We start from the raw sequence: 10,098 nt of genomic DNA, 5'->3' as shown, positions 1-10,098 counted from the left end.
TTCCTGAGCTAAAGCTGGATTGGTCAATTTAAACCAAAAAGAGAGGGAGGCAAACCATAAGAGACTCTTAACAATAGAGAACAAACTGAGGGCCGCTGGAGGGGAGGTGGGCAGGGGGTAAGGGCTAAATGGGTGATGGCTATCAAAGAGGGCACTTGTTGGGATGAGCATTGAGTGTTGTATGTAAGTGATGAGTCACTACATTCTACTCCTGAAACCATTATTACACTATATGTTAACTAGCTAGAGTTTAATTAAAAACTTGAAACAAAAAAATAGAACAAAAAAGAGTAGGGTTTTGGTAAGCTCCACAGGGATCTTTTCTAAGGGGCATACAAGGGGAAGACCCTAAGAGGCATGAGAGACTGTTGCTCACAAGGGGTGTTGGAGTAGTTGTGTCAGGAGCTCACATTTGCTGTGACTCTGTGGGCTGCTATCTTGGCGTGCAATTATGGGATGGCTAGTCTTATTTCAAGACCTCTGTAGTCTGCGTGGCCACATAAATGGATGCTAAGGCAGCACTCTCATGGAGTGGTTTAACTAAACTCTGGACTCACACACTCACCCAGGTCAATAACAAGTGAAACTGGAGTACTTGAGTAAGACTGGTGAAGTGTATAAATATCAATATATCGGTTGTAATATAATACTATAGTTTTGCAAATTTCCTTGGTGGAAATAGGGTAAAATATACACAGGATCTCTTTGTATATTTCTTAGAGCTTTGTGTGAATCTAGAATTGTCTCAGTAAACATTTTAATTAACATGGTAAAAAAATACATGTTCATTATAAAATATTTAGAAAGTACAAATAAATCCAAAGAGGAAAGTTGCCTCTGAATACATATTTGTGTTCACTGTTTTCCTCATCCTCTTCAGGGCACTTTCCAGACAGTGAAATAGTGTGATCCAGTTTCCAAATACCTGTCCCAAATAAGATAACTGTGCTAGGGTCTAAGCAAATAATATTAACAGAGAAAGAGAAAGTGTGGACTATTAGAAATATTGTGAAATTATTATAGCTTTTTTTTTTAAATGACTGTTGGAAATACTTCCATATACATCATAATTTATGGGGGAAACTGTAACACTTTGGAGTTGGAATGCACCTCAGTAGTCCAACTGCTTTATTTCTCATATGGGGAAACAGGTGTACAGAAGTTCAGTGATTCTCCAAGAGTGCACAGCTGCTGAGCAGCAGAGGTGGGATCATCAGTGTGGCGGTCATCCTGTGACACCATACAACCCATAGTGGTATCTAACAGCATTTTTTTAATTTAAAAATATATATATTTTTTGTTTTCAATATTTAATTTATTTAATTATTTTGAGAGAGTGGAAGAGAGGGAGTGAGAGCAGGGGAGGGGCAGAGAGACGAAGAGAGAGAGAATCCCAAGCAGGCTCTACACTGTCAGTGCAGAGCCCAACACAGGACTCGAGCTCACCAACCCTGAGATGCTGACCTGAACTGAAACCAACAGTAAGATGCTCAACTGACTAAGCCACCCACGGGCCCCTACATAATAGCATTTAAAAAGCATTTTTTAGGGGCACATGGCTGGTTTAGTCAGTTGAGCATTTGACTCTTGGTTTCAGCTCAGGTCAGCATCTCAGGGTTGGTGAGTTCGAGCCCTGTGTTGGGCTCTGCCCTGACACTGTGGAGCCTGCTTGGAATTCAATAAATAAACAAATAAATAAATAAACATTGTTTATACTTAATGATTGTGCAGTTCTTATATTTCAAAATTTCACTCTCGGGTTAAGAAACACACTTTTAAACCGGAGGCCTGTATTAAACTTCATTTTAGAACATATTAAATGATTCTGGAAATGTGTGTTCTGTTGAGATCTTCAAAGTTATCAGGAGTACAGCGGATGCTAGAGTTTGACATTAATTTCTCAGAATGAAATGGCAGTGTCTTATGATGGTGATGAACACTCATCACCTCATTCATAATTATTTTAAGGAGTTTGTTACTACTCATTTATTTTTCTTTTCACACAGTCTCTCATTTGAGCACTCACCTTCATGGTTTCATTCATCTGACACATCTTAGAATATTTCTCAGAATTCAGTAACTGTTTGTGAAGCTTTACAATTACTTAAAAACTGTCTGTCAGTGTGTGATTAACATTAGTCAGCTATATCCTAGTCTGAGAAATTTCACTGTAAAAAGATCACATAATGTGAGGATTAAATAAATAAGGGCATTTTTCTAAGCACAGCATGTGCTTTGCCGCATTAACATATATGCTCCCATTGCAATAAAATGGCTTATCCAAAAATGTTGACAGGTTTAGCAGAAAAACAAATTATAAATATATTAAAAGTATTAAAATACAAAACATTTAGAAAAATCAGTATTAAAAATATTTTTTAGATATATACAAAATTGAAATTTTAAATCATGGGAGAAACCTAGTGTAATATTAAATTCTTAATGCCCAGCCCCAGCCCCAAATCTGTCTGCTTTTCTTCATTTCTATTGCCAGTTTTTACCTCTCACATTTCCTAATGCAAGAACTCTTTTTTTTTTTATTTTTATTTATTTTTTTTCAACATAATACTTTATTTTTTTTAATTTACATCCAAATTAGTTAGCATATAGTGCAATGATGATTTCAGGAGTAATTCCTTAGTGCCCCTTACCATTTAGCCCATTCCCCCCTCCCACACCCCCTCCAGTAACCCTCTGTTCTCCATATTTATAAGTCTCTTACGCTTTGTCCCCCTCCCTGTTTTTATATTATTTTTGTTTCCCTTCCCTTATGTTGATCTGTTTTGTCGCTTAAAGTCCTCATATGAGTGAAGTCATATGATTTTTGTCTTTCTCTGACTAACTAGTTTAACAGCATAATACCCTCCAGTTCCATCCACGTAGTTGCAAATGGCAAGATTTCATTCTTTTTGATTGCTGAGTAATACTTCATTGTATATATATACCACCTCTTCTTTATCCATTCATCCATCGATGGACATTTGGGCTCTTTCCATACTTTGGCTCTTGTTGATAGTGCTGCTATAAACATGGGGGTGCATGTGTCCCTTCGAAACAGCACACCTGTATCCCGTGGATAAATACCTAGTAGTGCAATTGCTGGGTAGTAGGGTAGTTCTATTTTTAATTTTTTGAGGACCCTCCATACTGTTTTCCAGAGTGGCTGCACCAGCTTGCATTCCCACCAACAATGCAAAAGAAACCAAACCCTCTTTCTCCACATCCTCGCCAACATCTATTGTTGTCTGAGTTGTTAATGTGAGCCAATCTGACAGGTGTGAGGTTATATCTCATGGTGGTTTTGATTTGTATTTCCCTGATGATGAGTGATGTTGAGCATTTTTCATGTGTTGGTTGGCCTTCTGGATGCCTTCTTTGGAGAAGTGTCTATTCATATCTTTTGCCCATTTCTTCACTGGATTATTTGTTTTTTGGGTGTTGAATTTGGTAAGTTCTTAATAGATTTTGGATACTAACCCTTTATCTGATAGGTTGCTTGCAAATATCTTCTGCCATTCTGTCAGTTGCCTTTTAGTTTTGCTGATTGTTTCTTTCACTTTGCAGAAGCTTTTTATTTTGTTGAGGTCCCAGTAGTTCATTTTTGCTTTTGTTTCCCTTGCCTCCGGAGATCTGTTGAGTAAGAAGTTGCTGCAGCCAACATCAAGATCATTTTTGCCTGCTTTCTCCTCGAAGATTTTGATGGCTTCCTGTCTTACATTTAGGTCTTTCATCCATTTTGAGTTTATGTTTGTGTATGGTGTAAAAGAGTGGTCCAGGCTCATTCTTCTCCATGTCGCTGTCCAGTTTTCCCAGCACCATTTGCTGAAGAGACTGTCTTTATTCCATTGGATATTCTTTCCTGCTTTGTCAAAGATTAGTTGGCCATACGTTTGTGGGTCCGTTTCCGGGTTCTCTATTCTGTTCCATTGATCTGAGTGTCTGTTCTTGTGCAAGTACCATACTGTCTTGATGATGACAGCTTTGTAATATAGCTTGAAGTCTGGGATTGTGATGTCTTTCTGTTTTTTTTTTTTTTTTTCAAGATCGCTTGGGCTATTTGGGGTCTTTTCTGGTTCCATACAAATTTGAGGATTGTTTGTTCTATCTCTGTGAAGAATGCTGGTGTTCTTTTGATAGGGATTGCATTGAATATGTAGATTGCTTTGGGTAGAGATTTTAACAATATTTGTTCTTCGTATCCAGGAGCATGGAATCTTTCTCCATTTTTTTATGTTTTCTTCAATTTCTTTCATAAACTTTCTACAGTTTCAGTGTATAGATTTTTCACCTCTTTGGTTAGATTTATTCCTAGGTATTTTATGGTTTTAGGTGTAACTGTAAATGGGACCTTCCTGTCGCTTCATTGTTGGTGTATAGGAATGCAACCGATTTCTGTGTGTTGATTTTCTATCCTGCAACTTTGCTGAATTTATGAATCAATTCTAGAAGTTTTTGGTGGAATCTTTTGGGTTTTCCATATAGAGTACCATGTCATCTGCAAAGAGTGAAAGTCTGACCCATTACTGGCTGATTTAGATGCCTTTTATTTCTTTGTGTTGTCTGATTGCTGAGGCTAAGACTTCCAATACTATGTTGAATAACAGGGGCGAGAGTGGACATACTGTCTTGTTTCTGACCTTAGGGGAAAAGCTCTCAGTTTTTCCCATTGAGGATGATATTAGCGTTGGGTCGTTCATATATGGCTTTTATGATCTCGAGGTATTCTCCTTCTATCCCTACTTTCCTGAGGGTTTTTATCAAGAAAAGATGTTGTATTTTGTCAAATTCTTTCTCTGCATCTATTGAGAGGATCATGTGGTTCTTGTCATTTCTTTTATTGTTGTGATGTATCATATAGATTGTTTTGCAGATATTGAACCAGTCCTGTATCCCAGCTATAAATCCCATTTGGTCGTGGAGGATAATTTTTTTAATGTATTGTTGGATCCAGTTGGCTAATATCTTGCTGAGGATTTTTGCACCCATGTTCATCAGGGAAGTTGGTCTATAGTTCTCCTTTTTAGTGGAGTCTCTGTCTGGTTTTGGAATCGAGGTAATTCTGGCCTCATAGAAAGAGTTTGGAAGTTTTCCTTCCATTTCTATTTTTTTGGAACAGCTTCAAGAGAATAGGTGTTAACCCTTCCTTAAATGTTTGGTATAATTCCCCTGGAAAGCCATCTGGCCTGGGACTCTTGTTTTTTGGGAGATTTTTGATTACTAATTTGATTTCCTTACTGGTCATGGGTCTGTTCAAATTTTCTATTTCTTCCTGTTTCAGTTTTGGTAGTGTATATGTTTCTAGGAATTTGTCCATTTCTTCCAGATTGCCCTTTTTATTAGCATATAATTGCTCATAATATTCTCTTATTATTGTTTGTATTTCTGCTGTGTTGGTTGTGATCTCCCCTCTTTCATTCTTGATTTTATTTATTTGGATCCTTTCCTTTTTCTTTTTGATCAAACTGGTAATGGTTTATCAATTTTGTTAATTCTTTCAAAGAACCAGCTTCTGGTTTCATTGATCTGTTCTGTTTTTTTGGTTTCGATAGCATTAATTTCTGCTCTAATCTTTATTATTTCCTGTCTTCTGCTGGTTTTGGGTTTTATTTGCTGTTCTTTTTCCAGCTCTTTAAGGCATAAGGTTAGGTTGTATATATTAGATCTTTCTTCCTTCTTTAGGAAGACTTGGATTGCTATATACTTTCCTCTTATGACTGCTTTTGCTGTGTCCCAGAAGTTTTGGGTTGTGGTGTTATAATTTTCATTGGCTTCCATATACTTTTTAATTTCCTCTTTAACTGCTTGGTTAGCCCATTCATTCTTTAGTAGGATGTTCTTCAGTCTCCAAGTATTTGTTATCTTTCCAAATATTTTCTTGTGGTTGATTTCGAGTTTCATAGCATTGTGGTCTGAAAATATGCACGGTATGATCTTGGTCTTTTTGTACTCATTGAGGGCTGATTTGTGTCCCAGTATGTGTTCTATTCTGGAGAACATTCCAAGTGTGCTGGAGAAGAATGTATATTCTGCTGCTTTAGGATGAAATGTCCTGAATATATCTATTAAGTCCATCTGGTCCAGTGTGTCATTCAAAGCCATTATTTCCTCGTTGATTTTTTTATTATATGATCTGTACATTGCTGTGAGTGGGGTCTTGAAGTCTCCTATTATGGTATTACTATCGATGAGTTTCTTTATGGTTGTGATTAATTGATTTATATAATTGGGTGCTCTCACATTTGGCGCATAAATGTTTACAATTATTAGGTCTTCTCGGTGGATAGACCCCTTAATTATGATATAATGCCCTTCTTCATCTCTTGTTAGAGTCTTTATTTTAAAGTCTAGATTGTCTGATATAAGTATGGTTACTCCAGCTTTATTTTGTTGACCATTAGCATGACAGATGGTCTCCATCCCCTTACGTTCAATCTGAACGTGTCTTTAGGTCTAAAGTGAGTCTCTTATAAACAGCATATAGATGGATCTTGTTTTCTTATCCATTCTGTTACCCTATGTTTTTTTATTGGAGCATTGAGTCCATTGACATTTAGAGTGAGTACTGAAATATGTGAATTTATTGCCATGATATCGCTTGTAGATTGGAGTTTCTGGTGTTGTTCTCTTGTCCTTTCTAATCTTTTTTGCTTTTGATATATATGTATGTATATTTTTTTCATCTTTTCTCTCCTCAGAGAGTCCCCCTTAAAATTTCTTGCAGGGCTGCTTTAGTGGTCACAAACTCCTTTAATTTTTGTTTGTCGGGGAAACTTTTTGTCTCTCCTTCTATTTTGAATGACAGCCTTGCTGGATAAAGAATTCCTGGCTGCATATTTTTCTGATTCAGCACATTGAATATATCCTGCCACTCTTTTCTGGCCTGCCAAATTTCTGTGGATAGGTCTGCTGCAAATCTGATCTGTCTTCCTGTGTAGGTTAAGGATTTTTTTTTCCCTTGCTGCTTTCATGATTCTCTCCTTGCCTTAGTATTTTGTGAATTTGATTATGATAAGCCTTGCTGGTGGTTGGTTTTTGTTGAATCTCGTGGGAGTCCTCTGTTCTTCCTGGATTTTGATATCTGTGTCTTTCCACAGGTTAGGAAAGTTTTCCACCATGATTTGTTCACATAACCCTTCTACCCCTATTTCTCTCTCTTCCTCTTCTGGGACCCCTATGATTCTGATGTTGTTCCTTTTTAATGAGTCACTGATTTCTCTAATTCTTAAATCGTACTCTTTTGCCTTAATCTCCATCTTTTTTTTCTGCTTTGTTATTCTCCATAAGTTTGTCCTCTATATCACTGATTCTCTATTCTGCCTCATCCATCCTTGCCACTGCAGCATCCATTTGTGATTACTGCTTAGTTATAGCATTTTTTATTTCATCCTGACTAGTTTTTACTTCTTTTATCTCCACAGAAAGGGATTCTAATCTATTTTTGACTACAGCTAGTATTCTTATTATTGTGATTCTAAATTCTGGTTCAGACATCTTGCTTGTTCGGTTAAGTCCCTGGCTGTCATTTCTTCCTGTCTTTTCTTCTGGGGTGAATTCCTTCATTTCATCATTTTGAAGGGAGAAAAGGGATTAATGATGTAGAAAAAATTAAAATTAAAAAATTAAAATTAAAAAAACATTAAAATTAAAAAAATAAAAAGACACACACACAAAATTGAATAAAGGATGTTAGATCCTAGGTGTGTTTTGGTCTGTGTGTTGAAAGTGGCTTGATAGATTAGAGAAAAAAAGGGGAAAGAAGAAAAAAAAAAAAGAAACCTTTGAAAATTTGAAAAAATGAATACCCTGGAGTAGAGTAAAACGAAATGATGGAAGTAAACTAGAATTTGCAAAAATTTACACAAAGTAAAAAATATAGTAGAAAAAATTAAAGAAAAATATTTTTAATAAAAATTAAAAATAAAGATGAATTTTTTTTCTTTCTGTATTCAAGAAGAAAAGAAACCAAAAAAAGGAGAAAAAGAGAAAAAAGGGAAATCATTTGAAAATTTGAAAAAATGAATACACTGAAGTAGACTAAAATAAAATGATGGAAGTAAAATAGAATGAAGAAATTTACACCAAAGTAAAAAAATATAGTAAAAAAATTAAAGAAAAATATTTTTAATAAAAATTGAAAATAAAAATAAATTTGTTCTCTTTCTGTATTCTAGAAAAAGAAATGAAAAAGAGAAACAAAAAGAAAAAAAGAAAATTGAATAGATGGACCTGCTAACAGACTGAAATATGACTGAAATTAGTTCGTTTTCTCCTAGAAGTCAGACTATGAAGCACTTTATAGTCCATAAACTAAGCGGGCAGTGAGACTTCTGTTCTTGAAGGGCTAGGTTTGCCTAGTTGGGCGGGGCTTAGTGTAATGACTCCATTCTCCACTAGATTGTGCTGCTAGCCTACTGGGGTGGATTGCTGTGCTGCTTGTAGGTGCATATGTGCATATGCGGGAGTGGTGAAAATGGCATCATTCATCTACCCAGTCTCTAGTATCGGAACTCTGTATTCCCAGGTCAGCAACCATGCACCCATCCTTTGTCTTCAGCTTTCATCCACTCCCCTCTTTCACGATGTCCATGACCAAGCCGCAGGTAGTACCTCTCTCCCAAATTTTGTCTCAAATGTGGCTGTTTTCACCGACCCCTTACTTCTGAAGGACTGCAGCTTTGACCCGTTCTGCCCCTCTGTGGGAGGGTCCCACCGAGCAATGGCCAAATGCCAGCCACATCCAGGAAAGTTTGCATTACTGTGCTGCTACCGAAGCCCAGAGACTGAGGCCAGGTGACAGCCCACCCCAGAAAAGGTTCATGAGATAGTGTAGCAGCAGCGTTTCAGGGATTATGGAAAATCACAACACACATGGGGGCCCAGGCTTCACCCTTAACAACCTTGTTACAGCACCAGCAAATGCAGCAGTTCTCTGGGGTCTGCCGGGCCCAGGTTGCCTCACAGCCACTTCCAAATGTCCTTCCAGCAGTGGGACGGCTTCTCCTCATGTGGCCTTAGAACCTCCCAGACTCCACTCTGCTCCTGGGTATTTACCCTTCCCACCAGAGCACCATCAGGTATTGAGCTGTGGAGTTGCAGGCTCTGTGTGCTCCCCCTGTTTACAGTCTTAATGGAATTTAAACCCTCTACTTTCTCTCCAGCTGCTTTTGAGGAGGGGTCCTTTTCCTGTATTCTCCCCACCGTCTCCATCCTCTCTCCCCACGCAAAAGCACCTCCCTGCCCTCTACAGCTTCTCTGTCCCCAAGTGCACCTCTCTGCGCCGTGTACCTGCTGTACCTGTGGTTCAGGTTGTGCAGATTGTTGTGTTAATCCTCAGATCAGTTTTCTAGGTGTGGAAGATGGTTTAGTGTTGGTCTGGCTGTATTTCATGGATGTGAGACACACAAAAAACTTCCATGCTGTTCTGCCATCTTGGCTCTCCCCCCCCCCGCCCATGCAAGAACTCTTAAGGGACCCTCCTTTTTCCACGATTATCCTGCCTGCCACTTTTTTTAATCCACTATTCTCTTGGCATCTTGATTCACTTTTTATCTCTTTCATTAAAAAAAAAATTAAAAAATAAGGAAACCAGGGGTAGAGGACCTGGGAGGTGTTGAATATGTTTTATATTGGTTGTGATGGTGGCATTATGGGTGTTTGCATATGTCCAAGTTCACCAAATTGTATACAGTAAATATGTGCATTTCTCTGTAAGAAACAAACAAAAAACTACTCCTGCATTCCCATTGTCCTGACAGTAAAATCCAGAATCGACCTTTTCACAAGGTACTGTATTAAGAAGCCCCATTTACTTTTCTGATTTCATCAAGTGCCCATTTTCCTGCCTTCACTATGCTCCAGACACACCAGCTTTCTTTTTGTTTTTTGTAAATGCCAAGTTGTTTCCCATTGTATGAACTTTGTACTGATACTCCTCAAGTTTTTTTTTTTTTTTTTTTTTCTCATCACTCAGATCTGGGATTATATGTTTCCTCATGAGAGAGACCTCCTTGATCATTCTTTCTAAAGTCATTTGCATAAACTCTCACTTTATCTAAAATAGATATCTGTATCTAAAATATCTAAAAATATTTCTGTATC

The sequence above is a fragment of the Neofelis nebulosa genome, chromosome 1, assembly GCF_028018385.1.
Source record: "Neofelis nebulosa isolate mNeoNeb1 chromosome 1, mNeoNeb1.pri, whole genome shotgun sequence".
Taxonomy (NCBI): domain Eukaryota; kingdom Metazoa; phylum Chordata; class Mammalia; order Carnivora; family Felidae; genus Neofelis; species Neofelis nebulosa.
This window is presented reverse-complemented; position numbering follows the sequence as displayed.